Source organism: Schistocerca serialis, chromosome 3 (assembly GCF_023864345.2).
Source record: "Schistocerca serialis cubense isolate TAMUIC-IGC-003099 chromosome 3, iqSchSeri2.2, whole genome shotgun sequence".
Taxonomy (NCBI): domain Eukaryota; kingdom Metazoa; phylum Arthropoda; class Insecta; order Orthoptera; family Acrididae; genus Schistocerca; species Schistocerca serialis.
Genome location: NC_064640.1, coordinates 122,654,029 through 122,670,450, shown reverse-complemented (window position 1 = coordinate 122,670,450; position 16,422 = coordinate 122,654,029). Strand labels below are relative to the sequence as shown.

General features: G+C 44.4%; 1 pseudogene; it reads left to right on the top strand.

The window, feature by feature from the left end:
* Nucleotides 1-14,061: 14,061 nt before the first annotated feature.
* LOC126472313 (5S ribosomal RNA) lies at nucleotides 14,062-14,179 on the top strand (annotated as a pseudogene).
* The last annotated feature ends 2,243 nt before the right edge of the window (nucleotides 14,180-16,422 follow it).

The window sequence follows — 16,422 nt, the reverse complement described above, 5'->3', positions numbered from 1 at the left end:
CTGGAAAGGTGGCGCCTATTTTGATCTGATGACGGTACGTGCAGCCTGGGACATAGTAGATGCACTAGTAATAATTTCAACGGCGTCCGCCAGCAGATAGGGTAGTGTTATAGCTACCAGAGCTCCATCTATGTCTACCATTTAATAGTGAATGCTCGCCAGAAAACACTGTGTGGTGCAGACGTGTGAAGCAATCAGGCAACAAAGCCACGGAGACGCACTCGTGCTTCCTACAATCAACTGAGCGAGTTTGAAAGGGGTCCAATTGTGGCCTTCAGGGTAGCGGGATGGTCCTCTCGGAGAATCCCAACACAAGTGGGACGTGCTGCGTCAGTTGTGCAACTATGCTGGCAATAGTGGCCACATGAGCATACTCACAGTCATAGACCAGGTTCTGGACGTCCAGGCAACACAGACGCCCGCCAGGACCGTCGTATTGTAAGGAAAGTAGTAGCTGATCCTACACCTACCACAGCACATATAACATTGTTTGGGATCCCAGATGTGTCAACAGGCACTGTTGCGAACCGAGTGTTAGCTGTAGGACTACAGGCACCCACACCTCTAGCCCATTTTTCCCTCACGCTACAGCATTGACGTGCCCTGTCAGAGGGTCAATTGGAAGATGGAATGGCGCGCCATGATCTTCAGCAGTGATAGCAGAATCTGCTTGCACGCAAGTGATGGTAGTGTGCGCGTACGACATACACCTGGTGACCGCTGTCTCGTAGAGTGCATTCGTACAAGAGACACTGGCCCCATCTTAGGCCTTATGGTCAGGGGTGCGATAAGTTACCACTCTCGTTCACCTTTGGTGCTTCTGGAGGGGATGCTAACCAGCGCTCAGTACTTGCAGAATTTTGTTAGGCCCATTCTTTAGCCATTCTTGTAACAGGAGGGTGATGTGTTGCTCCAATACGATAATTCTCGCCCACACACTACTCGTGAAGTTCAGAGTGCTCTGCAAGACGTACAGCAAATTCCCTGGCCAGCACCAGCCACGGACTTGCCTGAGTACGTGTGCGATATTATGGGACGAGAAGTGACTTGCGTGGCTTGTCAGCTAACAGTTCTTACAGTGTCACGTGAACAGATGGAAGAGGCGTACCGAGCGAGGTGGCGCAGTGGTTAGTACACTGTACTCGTGTTCGGGAGGATGACGATTCAAACCCGCGTCCGGCCATTTAGGTTTTCTATGATATCCCTAAATCGCTTCAGGAAAATGCCGGGATAGTTCCTTTGAAAGGGCACGGCCGCCTTCCTTTCCCATCCTTCCCTAATCCGACGGGACCGACGACCTCACTGTTTCGTCCCCTCCCTCAACTCACCAACTCGAGGCTGCGTGACGTAACGTATCCCAGCCCACCCGGTTAGCCGTGCGGTCTAACGCACGGATTTCCGGGCCGGAAGGAGCGCCTGGTCCCCGGCACAAATCCGTCCGGCGGACTTGTGTTGACGTCCAGTGAGCCGGCCAGTCTGTGGATGGATTTTAGGCGGTTTTCCAACTGCAAGGCGAATGCGGGCTGGTTCCCCTTATTCCGCCTCAGCTACACTATGTCAGCGATTGCTGCGCAAACGAATTCTCCACGTACGCGTACACTACCATTACTCTACATTACTCTACCACGTGGTGTGAGACGTTCCCTCGGGAGGGTGGGGGAGGGGGGGGGGTCCACCGGGGGCCGAACCGCACAATAGCTCTGGGTTCGGTGTGGGGCGGCGGACTGGTGAAGTGGACCACTGCGGCTGCGGCGGGGATGGAGCCTCTCCGTCGTTTCTAGGCCCCCGGTTAACATACAATACAATAAAACGTATCCCAGCGCAGTATGCGCCTCCGTCCGTGGAGGCTACACCACGTGCTAATATGGGTGTTTCAATATGGGTCGATACATGTACCGCTTGTGCTATTGATCTGTAAATACAATTATTTCTTGTACTCCACATAAACTGTTGTAACAATGTATCTTTACTGAATTGGAAACCTCTAAATGGATCTACTATTATTTTCCCAGTAGTTTATTTGGAGTTTTCTGGGCATGGCTCGTTAAAATAACACTAGGGACCAACACTGAGCATAAATCGATTGCTAGTAATTCGTTTTTTTCTATCCTGCAGTGTTTGACACTACGTTAAATCCGCACTCCTTAAGCATACAATCACGGCATTTTCACCAATCAATAACACGCATTTACTTGTGAAAGGAGACAGATATCAGAGTCCCTACCATTCCTAAATTTTTTTCTTGCTTTTAGCTATATTTCACCCGCAACAATGTGTGGTCCAAAACGTAAATAACAGTTAACTACCGGCTGTCAAACTTTTTCACAACAAAATTTGTAAATCAAGTGCACATGCTTGACAAATAGAGTCATTTCACAATGACTGCTACGAATTATGAAATAGTAAATGGCTTATTAAGATTTTACGTTCCGCTGGGGCCGCAGCATAGTATACGTCAGTATAAGACATAATGAAAATGAATGCTCCAAAACTAACTGCAATAAAGTGATGTATATTCAAAAAAATTGCTCTGCGCACTATGAGACTGAACATCTGAGGTCATCAGTCCCCTTAGAACTTAGAACTACTTAAACCTAACTAACCTAAGGACACCACACACATCCATTCCCGAAGCAGGATTCAAACCTGCGACCATAGCGGTCGCGCGGTTCCAGACTGAAGCGCCTAGAACCGCTCGGCCACACCAGCCGGCAAAGTGATGTATATTTTAAATATTTTACACGAAGAGCCCGTTTCTTCTTATTGCCATTATTAAGTAACCTGCGGAAATAACATTGGTATGATTACCTATACATATATTGTGCCTCTTTTATGGTTACAATTGCATTGATATTTACGTCTAGCTGGAAGTGACGACCGCATTGTACCTATAGTAAATTTCTTATGTCATATCTTTGTAAGTATGTTACTTTTGGTAGTTACGAAATGCAAAAATACGTTTTTGTCAGATATTTTGAAAGTTCAATTTTGACACTTCTTTACTACGGTTCTTTATGCTTACAAAGTATAAACAACTTACCAGCGATGATGATAAATTTCGTTGTTCTTAATTTTCTTTAAATTTTATCTGTGGTCCATGTAAGTTTTTTTTACCATATGAATATTGCTTTTCGTATTCTATTATGTCAATAAAGTGTTCGAGATAGTATTTATGTTAAAAGTCTGCGTATCCATCTAGAATATCATGTGGATATTTTCTTGTATGAATAAAAATTTCCAGATATCCGAGAATGTTCATTGTAAGGCACTTCTGCATTTTGTGTAATATTTCTAACACAGTTTCAAATTTCGTCCGGTATTAGTAACATAGAAATTGCTGCAATCATCACAGGTGATTTTGCATATTCCAGAAGTGGCATATTCTGAGATTTTGGTTGTGTTTGAACGTAATTTCGTGATGAGATTGTTATTCGTATGGGTGTGGTTTGAAGTCGTGCGTTTATCTTACATGATATTCGTCCTAAGTAAATTATAGGTATGTAGGTTGTTCTGAGTTTGTTAAGGTTTCTCTGGTAAGATGTATGTCATTATGTATCGCCATGTATTTCGGTTTTGTGCGTTTTTCATATAATTTTGTCACTATATCTTGATAAAAATCATTTCTGTAGGCTATATAACGAAGTGTTTTCAGTTCTTTTTGTATAGCTGATTGTTCTGACGGTAAACCGATTATTCTATTAATCGTGGAGTGGAAGAAGGCATGCTTTTGTGTTTTAGGACGGCAAGAGTTGACGTTTATTATATCATTTGTGGTGGTAGGTTTCCTGTATATGTCAAATGCGTGGCAGTTGTTCTCTTTGCTAATTTTCGGGTCAAGATAGTTAATTGAATTGTCTAATTCCAATTCCATAGTGAATTTGATCCTAGGATGGAGATTCTTCAGTGCCTGATGGATATTATTGATGTCTTGATGTCTGTATTGTTTCCATCAATCAGCATTAACGTGTCGTCTACATACGTATAATAGTAGATGATCGTTTAAAGTATTGGCCACAGTGAATTGGTTTATTAGGAAGCCAAGAGGCTAAACTACCACGTCTACAAAAACCAGATTTTTTAACAGCATACTTTCTTCAGAATCGATAGAGAAACGTTACGAAGCTAAAAAGAAATTAATGCGAAATGAAAAGTAGACGTTTTCTTTTTTTCGCAAGGAATGTAAAGCTTTTAAGGAAAAAATAAGGTCACATAACGAAGTGGCGTAGCCAAGAGTATTTACAATGTGAAAATCAGAGAAGTGGGTTTTCACAGTGTTGCCTGTCCTGGTCTGGCGTACAGTGTAAACACTAAGGACTGCGGCTTGTCCCGGTTAGGCGTGGTCGACGCAGAACATCCCATTGTGGCCTGTCCCGGCGAGCAGTGTGAACGCTAGACAGCTACAAAGTAGCTAGCACGTGGGACCCACCATCCACCCTGATGACCGCGTCTGCGCGTCGCGGGGAACCATAGTGATCCATAACCGATCAACCATCGGGGCAAGATACAAAGTGCTCTTACCTCGACACATAGCGTTCCAGATGTGCTTATTAAGGTTGTCAGATGACTGGAACAGCAACACAAACATTCTGAAATCCCCAAATTATTCATCAAACCATTCTCATACTGTCTGGTACAGATGAAATAGTTCATTGTATTTCCTAAAGTACCGGTCACCCAGTGGGATGAAGGAAGGGAAATTTGAGCTTAGCGTCCCGTCGATGACGGGGTCATTACAGACGGAGAACAAGTTCGGTTTGGGAACGGATGGGGAAGGAAGTCGGCCGTGCCCTTTCAGTGGAATCATCCCAGCATGTTGCCTAAGTATTTTAATGAAATCATGCAAAACCCAAAATTGGGTGGCCGGGCGGGGATTTTAAGTGTTATCTTTCTAAATATGTGTCCTGTGTCTTACAACGGCCGGCAGAATGCTGAACGAAAGGAAGCTGAGGCACTTTTTAAGACGACTGTGTCCTGCAGCAACTCCGATAGCTATTTCAATGACGGACTTCGCCAGATTCACCACCTGCGGCCCTCCAATCCGCATGCCTGTAGCGAGAGCTGCGCTCTATGCAGAAGCGGTCACAGCAGTCGGTCACACAGTGTGCTGCAGCCAGTGTTTACATTTTAAGTGCCGTTCGTATAGTCTCGCGTAGCGTCAATTCCGTAACCTCCTTACGCGAAAAGTGACGATTTTTACACATTAATTAGTGTGTGAAACAGTATAAACAACAATGGGAACCAACCTCCGGAAGAAGGCTTGAAACTGGAATTCACCAACGACAACGAGAGCCCATCAGCTCTCGGGTAACTACCTACCTAAAACTACCAAGACACCAAGTAGACAGTGTGCAGCTTAACACCAACGAGTCGATCTGGTATTTCAAACTTTGCTCTAACATACTGTACGATCGAGTAATCCATGAGTGTACTGGTACCTTTGAGTTAACATTAGCAACAGGTTCTGTCTCTAAGGTTACCGTTAACCAGTCGAAGGGCACTGACAAATGTACGTGTCTTCAGCATTCCCATGGAAGTTCCCAACGGAATAAATAACTCAAATTTCAGACTTATGGAAACGTTTGTGCAGTTCGGAACGAGGTCTGGGTAGATTTTTACTCTCTCCCTGATCCAAATTAAATAAGATCTATCAACCTGGAATTTAAAAAACCGATTTCGTCCGTAATGGGTATTAGAGCCTATCAACCATACATTACATACGTCTGGTACCTACTACCATACTTCATATGTAATGAGACAAAACTCGTTAAACAGGACTGTCCCAGAAGAAACTTCTGTCTTGAGCTGGACTTAACTAAGCGTAAACCTCTATTTTCTCACCTCGTAGCAAGAATAAGTGGAGAAACGGTAGTAAAAGGTGTCATATCACCTGAAAGTAATTCAGCTGCTGTTAATGGTACCATAATCAATATGCCTGAACACAATAGTGATGTTCCAAATGTTTTAAAGGAACACCCATTTCCGTCTTTCGGCGTACGTGGAAAGAATCTGGATCTTTAGGAACGGGGATTACTGATCCATTTCCTAACCGTCAAGCCCAGGCCACTAGTAAAGTTGATGGTAAACAACCCGACCGTCTAAGAGATATTGCAATCCCTGTGAGACAGTTATGGCAAACAAATCAGATATGTCAGGTTTGTAGATCATTCAAGGTCTTGCCGTTCGCGGTGTCCGGATACGATGGTACATCGAGCGAAAGCGTCTGCAGATTCACCATCTGAAACAATAGAATGGACACAACCTAGTCTACTTGTACAGGAAAGCCGCGTCACGTTTCAGCTGAAAAGTCTAACAGGAAAACTTCTACGAGTAGTAACGAAGAGGGGAAAGACGGTTTAAATAAATAATACTGAACGACTTCCACTGGTAACCTAGGGGAAAGCGAGAGTGTAGATATACCAGTGTCTGACTTGTCAAAGGTTTGCCACACCGAATACTAACTGTCTGCGGACAGTTGTAAGGGAGGAAAGGAAGTAAGAAGCTGCGGCTTATAGGGTCAAGAAGGACCAAGTGGAAATATAGGAAAAGAGAAGCGAAGCCTATTCTGAATCCAAAATCCAGAGCTTTATATAGAAACCGGGTATGAGAAAACGTGGATTCTTTAGTGTGTACAGTAGCGAAGAACGGAACTATGTTTTAGATAGCATGTAACGGGAAACAATCCAGGAGCCATCAGTGGGTGCCCTCATTGTGTACGGCAATGCTGAACTAAACTATGTTTTATATTGCAATTCACTTGAAACAAATTGTGTGTAAATAGAGGATTATTATACAATGGAGATTAGTGAATGAAGGAGCGCAGGTGCATAGGCACTGGCCTCATAATGGTTCAAATGGCTCTGAGCACTATGGGACTCAACTGCTGAGGTCATTAGTCCCCTAGAACTTAGAACTAGTTAAACCGAACTAACCTAAGGACATCACAAACATCCATGCCCGAGGCAGGATTCGAACCTGCGACCATAGCGGTCTTGCGGTTCCAGACTGCAGCGCCTTTAACCGCACGGCCACTTTGGCCGGCACTGGCCTCATATTCGGGAAGATATCGCTAAGCCAAATGCCGGGATTGTTCCTTAATTAAGCTATGGTCGACCACGTATCCTATCCTCATAGGATATCTGCCATATCCTAAAATGGTTCAAATGGCTCTGAGCATTATGATACTTAACATCTGAGGTCATCAGTCCCCTAGAACTTTAAGCTGCTTAAACCAAACTAATGTCCTTAGGTTAGTTTGTGTGTAGTCCTCACACAGCCATGCCCGAGGCAGGATTCTAACCTGCGACCGTAGCGATCGCGCGATTCTAGACTGAAGCGCCTAGAACCTCTCGGCCACAACGGCCGGCCCCTATCCTAAAAAGACACGTTATGTATGCTGTGTGTTGTATATTTAGACGTATTGATTTGCTTGGTATAACTTGACAAATCCTAGTTCATTGTGAGATGATCATAGGATGAATAAAAATAAATAAATAAACAATTGAAATACCACAAACGGCAGTAATGATCTACACTATCCAGTCACATTAATGTAACCACCTGTCAAAAACCTGAATAACCGCCTTTTGCAGCGAAGACAGGAGCGAGACGTGCAGGAAGAGTGTCAGTGAAATTCTGGAAGGTACGGACAGGCACATGGAGCCATGCCGACTCCATTCCCGTGGTCAGCTGCGTCAGGTTCAAAAATGGCTCTGAGCACTATGGGACTTAACTGCTGTGGTCATCAGTCCCCTAGAACTTAGAACTACTTAAATCTAACTAACCTAAGGACATCACAAACATCCATGCCCAAGGCAGGATTCGAACCTGCGACCGTAGCGGTCGCGCGGTTCCAGACTGTAGCGCCTAGAACCGCTCGGCCACTCTTGCCGGCTGCTGCGTCAGGTTTCTCGGTTGAGGGTCCATGGTGTGAACAGCCCGATCGAGCCGGTACTACAGATACTCGACAGGGTTTAAATCCGGAGAATCTGGTGGCTAGGGCAGTATGGCAAACTCTTCCTTGTGCCCTTCGAAACACGTATGTATACTGCGAGCTGTGTGACTCGTTGCAGTGTCCTGGTTGTAGATGCTGTCGTGCTGAGGACAAACAAACTACACATAGTGGTAGATATGGTCCCCAAGAATAGTTTCATACTTGTGTTGATCCATTGTGCATTCCAGAATGACGAGATCACCCAGAGAATGCCACAAACACATTCCCCAGACCACAACCGCGCCTCCTCCGGCCTGGATCCTTCCGACGGCTGGTTCAAAATTGGTTCAAATGGCTCTGAGCACTATGGGACTTAACTTCTGAGGTCATAAGTCCCCTAGAACTTAAAACTACTTAAACCTAACTAACCTAAGGACATCACACACATCCATGCTCGAAGCAGGATTCAAACCTGCGACAGTAGCGGTCGCGCGGTTCCGGACTGTTGCGCCTAGAACCGCTCGGCCACTCTGGCCGGCCTCCGATCGCTGTTGCAAGGTGTTTGCTTTCAGACGTTTCACGCCGTACACGCCAAAGGCGATGTGTCATCTAAAGAGGCCACCTGTCATCACTCACTGGACGTCCAATTGCAGTACCGGCTTGTGTATTCCAGCCTTCGTCGCCGATGAACAGTAGGGTACATGAACCAGGCCCCTGCTGCGGAGGCCCTTACGCAGTAATGTTTGCTGAACGGTAGTTGAGGAGACACTGCTGGTAGTCCCTTGGTTCACCAGGGCGGTTAGCTGCTCAACAATTGTACGTCTATTCTCCTGTACACATCGTAGTAGCCGTCGTTCACCCCTGTCGTCTATGGCCAATGGCGCACCACGGCATCGATTTTGGATAGTACCATTTGGCCATGCACGGTATTTAGCCAAATCGGAAATGCTTCCACTTTTACCCCGAAAGCCAGTGATCATGCCCTTTTTGACATCAGATTAATCGCTCCGTTTCCGCATTATGACAATGACTATATGGCTGTGCCTTCTCCCTACACCCTCCTAAACCCCCTCAGTGCCTCCCTCCTTCCCTGGACAGCTTCACGTATCTTCCACTGCTAACGCTGCCTCCTGCCTTCTTTGAGAGGTTGCTGCACGGTGAAATCAAACATAGGCGATCGTCACGTTAATGTGACTAGACCGGCGGGACAGTGTATCTCAGTTATAAAATTGTGCTGCAAATATCAACAGAATTTCAACTAAGCTACAACTGTCTCCAATTGTTCTAATACGCGACCGAAATCGACAGATGAAAAGTGCTACGATGAAGTACAATAATTTTATTTTATTTTATATATTTACTTTCTTTCTCTTAACTAGAAACAGGAGCTCCAGTTTCAGTAGATGTAAAACGATCGGATTTAGACAAAATATCAGCATCCGTACATTGTAAAGAAGTGTAAATTTCAGTTTTAGAACAAAGAGAGACTTAAAGGATTTCAGAAGGAGACATTTAAAAGTGAATTTGCTATATTATTAGCTTTTTTTAGTAATCCACAGAACGAAATTTTTTCCTTATCATTTAATTTACAATTGAGGAGAAATTTAATTTAAATAAAAAATAAGAATCTGTCTCATCAAACCAAACAGGTACGTCAGTTAATTTCTTTCGTCGTCCAGGAGAAGTATTATATTCGAACAAACAAGATACAAGGAACAGACGCGTGGTCGAGCAGTCAACCAAGGTGGAACCAAGCAGAGTCACGTGACACAAACACGCATTCTCCACGGCCGCACAAGAAGGCCAGCGTAATGTGTCCCAGCAGATTTCAGTATCTGCGCTCTTAATGCTCGTCAGCTTCTCCGACGATGGTTACTGCTTCGCCCAAGGACTTGCTACAGATTGGTGTGTTGGCTACATGCCCGCTCGCTGTTCACAGAGTACTACGCCTGGATTGATTCTGTGCACTGGACGTGTACTTTGTGTAAACTATTCTTGTGCATAGTGTTCAATGAATGAGACATGTACCACCTAGTTACAAAGACCGTACCTTCCTGTACTATTCGCTAGTGACAGACAGTGGCAGACGTATTAGGGGCCCGAGTACATACTACGTAAGCACGCCCATCACGAAGCGATAATCACCACCTGAATCAAGGTGCCCTATTCGCAAGCGGGATTCATCACCGCTTTTTGGCGATTTCCAACGTGCACCGCGACTCATGAGTCCAGTCGACTTTTTTCCCTGTTTTGAGCTATCAATGGAGGCGTTCCTGCGACCACAGAAATTGTTGTAATCTATGACTTTCGAAGGGCGCAGATACACTTGTAGAACCGTGTCTTACGTACTCAGTTGCGAGGAGCGGTTCAGGATGGTGTGGCTGCTCACCAGTTGTTATTCAGCTTTTAAGCTGGCGAATGATTTGCTACACTGTGGCCTATCTATTCGTTATGATAACTTGCGATAATGGATTGTGATCCTACGTCATCAACGTGTTTTGTTTACGGTAGATGTCTCAGGTGAAGACTGTTCTTCCTGATTCGAAGTACTAACGGTACGTCTTTGATACTGAGGCACATGAAAATTCCAGGACCTGCACGACCTTGGAGACGGAGTGTCCCATGCGTCGAGCAGCCACGATTCTGCCGCGATAAATGCACTGAAATAGCTCGCGTTGCTCACGTTGCACTCGAATGTAATTTCGGTGGTCAGTGCAAGGCATGGTGACTTTCTACTCGCGTGAAACACGTGAAAATACCGTTCGCCGTGACGTCAGGAGCGGTTTCCTCTCCGGCACCACTTCGATCTCTGATCCATTACCACGCGAGTGATAGCGAGCAGTGCAGTGCAAAATATTTCATTAGTTGTATGTGAAGAACAGGTTATAACAGATCTAAATGTGTCTGCTAATGTAAGAGTCGAGATTTCCATCCAGATGAGGCAGGTTGCTCTCCCATAAACGTGGGAGTGAAGGCAGGGACGATTGATTTTCAGCATTGTTCAACTATGAAATCTTATGAAACCAGTGATGAACTGTGAAAAGTATATGCAGTTAGAAAACGATGTAGTTATGCTGTGGAAACTAGGTGCAATTTCCATGTTCCACAACTACTAGGCGTATTCGGAAAGTAAGGTCCGATTAGGTTCGAAATGGACACCACTGTGAAAATCCGATGGAACTTTGCACAGATGTGTTGGGCAGTGTCTTTAGCGTGCCTGTCGATCGCTTCACGTTGCTCTTTTCAGTTCAGAGCACAAAGTGATCATGTAGAAATGCCTAAAACAACAGCGCCTCGCACCAAGTATGTGGATCTGGTGAGAGATTTCGCCTGAAGCTATGCAGCCCACATAAATTAAATGTCGTGCGTTTATTTCTTCAAGAAAATTTTCAGCCGCTTTCTGCAGGGGGAATGAAGACGCTCCTGCAGCGTTTTCGATGGGAAGTGTTTGATCACCCACAATATAGCCCTTAATTGGCTCCCTCCGTTGCTCATCTCTGCTCACATGAACCGCTGGCTACGAAGACAACAGCCGGCCGCTGTGGCCTAGCGGTTCTAGGTGCTTCAGTCTGGAACCGCGCTGCTGCTATGGTCGCAGGTTCGAATCCTGCCTCAGGCCTGGATGTGAGTGATGTCCTTAGGTTAGTTAGGTTTAAGTAGTTCTAAGTTCTAGGGGACTGATGACCTCAGAAGTTAAGTCCCATAGAGCTCAGAGCCATTTGAACCATTTGTCTGTCAATCTCTCTCAGTGAATATGTCTAATTGTTCCGTTTTCAGTTAATACAGTAACTATTAGCTGTGGATTTTCAATAGATTTCCTAATTTATTTTCCAAACAGTGCTTCAGTTCATAAGAGTGTATGAGGATAATGATGAGGTCCCATACTCCGAGGAGCATAGAGGACGATGTGGGTGACCCGCACCGCTGTAATAGGCAAGGTCCTAGAGGAGGTGGTTTGCCATTGCCTTCCTCCGACCGCAATGGGGATGAATGATGATGATGAAGACGACACAACACCCAATCATTTCGAGGCAGAAAAAAATCCCTGACCCCGCCGGGAATCGAACCCGGGACTCTGTGCGCGAGAAGCGAGAACGCTACCGCAAGGCCACGAGCTGCGGACTAAGAGTGTATAAAAGCTCTTCAAAACCATAAATCGGTGTAACGTTATTTTTGTGCATATATGCGCGAATTAGAGAAAATTAAGTGCCGGAAATGATAGATACGAATTGAGCTTTCGCTATGAACTGAGATGTGACGTTCTGTTGCAAACGAGTTACTTAATTACTTGAATGTGTGGATAGGTTTGTAATTGAGGCCATAGTGCGTCTAGTACATCGCTACGTCCTGCACAGACTCATATCAATATTCGCATTTGTTAACATTCGAGAGCAGCGGCATCGTTGTGGTTGCGGCGGAAGTTGATTGATGCCATACATCGGAATAAACTACGGTACCTTCGCTTCATCATCTATGCAACTAGGGTAATAAATATTCACCAATGCTTGCGTGGTTGAATACTGAATAGATAAATGAAATGGCCAGTTTTCTTCAGCACAGGGATTGTGCAATGGACAGTAGACTATGATATATTCTGCACACTCTCCTTACAAATCTTCACCTACTCCAGGGTCTTGAAGAAGAAAATTATATCGAAAGGTGAAATAGTGGATCAATATTCATTTATACCTTATTCGGCAAAGCTCAGTGATTGATAGACGCTACACAGTTAATTAATGTGAATGGTTACAGCACTGACTATTTGTCAGTCCCACCAATTAAAAAATTAACATTATTGTCACTAATAATATTAATATTTGAAGACAGAATTATCTGCAAACATTTGAGAGCGAAGCTTTCAGGAACAACAGGCAGCTACACAGAGAAATCACATGGATACAGCATATGGGGCGTGGCGCCTCTACATCGTCGCTATTGAGATAGGAAATCTGTGAACAGACGTGCAGTGTATGTCACGCGCAAGACAGGTGGCGTCAGGTGGCTAGAGTGTGTGTAGTTTCTATACCATGTGATAGAGGTCACTAGCTGACGGACATTGTTGCAGCTGCATTCAAAATACTGTGAATTTTATTTCCGGCTTTGTTTGTTTAATTTTCTAATTGTTTATTGGTAACTACCATTTTTGTGTTTAATTATGAGAGTGAAAGAAGGTGCGAATGTGAATTACCGTTTTATGTAAAGATTTATACTGTACTTAGAAGCAACAGGTCATGTGAGGAGTGTTCGAGAATGACGTATGTGTTTGTCATTTGTACCGGGGAATTTTTTATAAACTATTTCGTCAATTTATGGTACTGGGCAAATGAGATAATAATTTCGGAAAAGTAGTTTTGTTAAGGGGGAATTAATTTTATGGTTATGGGTTTCCCAAATTTATTTATGGTAATTTACTGTTCTGATTCACTAACGAATTTTGATTGGTTCAGTATATATGCGCGGGACTGAGTGGGCTTGATGCTACTTTCCGGTTGGCTGTGCTGTTTCTTCGCCAATCAGAAATTAGCGTATCCGTGCGTATTTTGGGAACTAGAAGCTTATTTTGTGTAGAGTGAAGGACGTGGATCTCATAGTGAGCAGACGTATTGATACGTGCTCCATTGAAAACGATTGATATTGTGATATTTCGGTACTAAAATGTTTGAGAAGTGCCGTAAAGTGTGGAAGGGAGTTCCATTTAAAGTACAGTGAGAAATTCAGAACGTTCAGTGACGTTTAAAGTAGGTAAATACCGCGTTGCGTGTTGCTTACTCACGAATTTGAATAATTTGTTCCGTGAGACTGATACTAGCAACACTAGAGCGAGAAATTCTAAAAGAAACAATCCATTTGTAAACTTTCGGTGAAGTATTCCCACAAATTGGCTACGGTTATGAATGAGGTATGCGTGTGAACTTTTCAGACTATGTACAGTTTATATTAACGACTGGTAGTGACTGGTGTATGCAAGCTCATCGTAACAGAGTGAAACAGTACGCACACAAATACTTTCAATTAATTATTTCCTTCAACCGCCAAAACAATTTTAGAGCAACTTGAGATTATGGTGTGTACAAATGATTTATCTGTAACTTTTTCTGGCTGAGAAATGCATGCCAGTATCTTCAAGGCGTGGCAACGGCCTAGCCGCAGTGGTAACACCGGTTCCCGTCAGATCACCAAAGTTAAGCGCTGTCGGGCGGGGCCGGAACTTGGACCGGTGACCATCTGGGCCGCCACGTGCTGTTGCCATTTTTCGGCGTGCACTCAGCCTCGTGATGCCAATTGAGGAGCTACTCGACCGAATAGTAGCGGCTCTGGTCAAATAAAACCATAGTAACGACCGGGAGAGCGGTGCGTTGACCACACGCCCCTCCTATTCGCATCCTCAGCTGAGGATGACACGGCTGTCGGATGGCCCCGATGGGCCACTTGTGCATCTTCACGGAGGTGTACGTGTGTAAGAAGGAATTCACCACCAAGGGAGTGGAATTTTGCAAATGACGCTATACAAAGGAAGTAAATTCTGTATGTATTCATTTCCCTTTGTTTATCTTTGACAGAATTAGGTTTTCCACGTCCAACAATTTCACACGCTGTTGCTCAGTACAAAACGAAACAGATCCTCCTCGCTTACGAATAACGTTCTAGATTTATTATATGGTCGTGTATGTTCTATAAATATCAAACATGGGACGTTCAAAAAATGGTTCAAATGGCTCTGAGCACTATGGGACTCAACTGCTGAGGTCATTAGTCCCCTAGAACTTAGAACTAGTTAAACCTAACTAACCTAAGGACATCACAAACAGCCATGCCCGAGTCAGGATTCGAACCTGCGACCGTAGCGGTCTTGCGGTTCCAGACTGCAGCGCCATTAACCGCACGGCCACTTCGGCCGGCCATGGGACGTAAAACTAGATCTGTGTAGCAATTAAACTTGTACTTCCGTAGTTATTTTTGAAAATATCTGAAAGAAAACACGTTACTTAGTAAATATTGTAATTTATATCAATTTCTAGCTTTTTAAAGCTACTAAATTTGAGATCTGAGTCTCTCCAGCGAATTTAATGTTCAGATACTGTAGTGTTGGCAGAAGAGCCAACACTGTGTTTCTAGAGGAGGCCGAAATGCACGCGTTTAATTACAAGCTGACTGGCGTGAGGTCTGGAACAGGACAATATCGTGAGAATTGCAAATAAAGTAAGTAGTTGATATAATACTTAACTTTAATCCACAATTGTAGAACATCGCTCTTGATGATACATGCTTCACATAATAAATATCAATTGAATACGGCGCCTTGCTAGGTCGTAGCAAATGTAGCTGAAGGCTATGCTAACTATCCTCTCGGCAAATGAGAGCGTAGTTGACAGTGAACCTTTCCTTGAAAAGTCGGCTGTACAACTGGGGCGAGTGCTAGTAAGTCTCTCTAGACCTGCCGTGTGGTGGCGCTCGGTCTGCTATCACTGACAGTGGCGACACGCGGGTCCGACGTATACTAATGGACCGCGGCCGATTTAAAGGCTACCACCTAGCAAGTGTGGTGTCTGGCGGTGACACCACAGATACCTTACAGGAATGCAGTCGGGTGACGTCGACAGCCGCCGATGATTTGACTGGTGCACACGCAGTTTTGCTTTGAAAATGACTGGTGTGCACGTGTCGAAATGTCGCCGGCAACGACGACAACCGGCTGCGTTCCCGTAAGTTTTTCGAGCTACTAAATTGTTCAGAACATAAAAAAGCAGTCCGCACCAACTGTGACCAATGAAGATAAATTATTCTTATTATACACATATGCTGAAGCTAAGGTAAAGCACTCGAGTGATGTAAACCTAATACTGTTTCTGTAAGAAGTAATACAGACCATTGAAGAAAGCTGTGCACACCGTGTTGTTGTTGTTGTTGCTGTGGTCTTCAGTCCTGAGACTGGTTTGATGCAGCTCTCCATGCTACTCTATCCTGTGCAAGCTTCTTCGTCTCCCAGTACCTACTGCAACCTACATCCTTCTGAATCTGCTTAGTGTATTCATCTCTTGGTCTCCCTCTACGATTTTTACCCTCCACGCTGCCCTCCAACGCTAAATTTGTGATCCCTTGATGCCTCAAAACATGTCCTACCAACCGATCCCTTCTTCTAGCCAAGTTGTGCCACAAACTTCTCTTCTCTCCAATTCTATTCAGTACCTCCTCATTAGTTACATGATCTACCCATCTAATCTTAAACATTCTTCTGTAGAACCACATTTCGAAAGCTTCTATTCTCTTCTTGTCTAAACTATTTATAGTCCATGTTTCACTTCCATACAGGGCTACGCTCCATACAAGTACTTCCAGAAAAAAAAAAACGTTCCTGACACTTAAATCTACACTCGATGTTAACAAATTTCTCTTCTTCAGAAACGCTTTCCTTTCCATAGCCAGTCTACGTTTTGTATCGTCCCTACTTCGACCATTGCTCTCCAAACAGCAAAACTCACCTACAGTTTTAA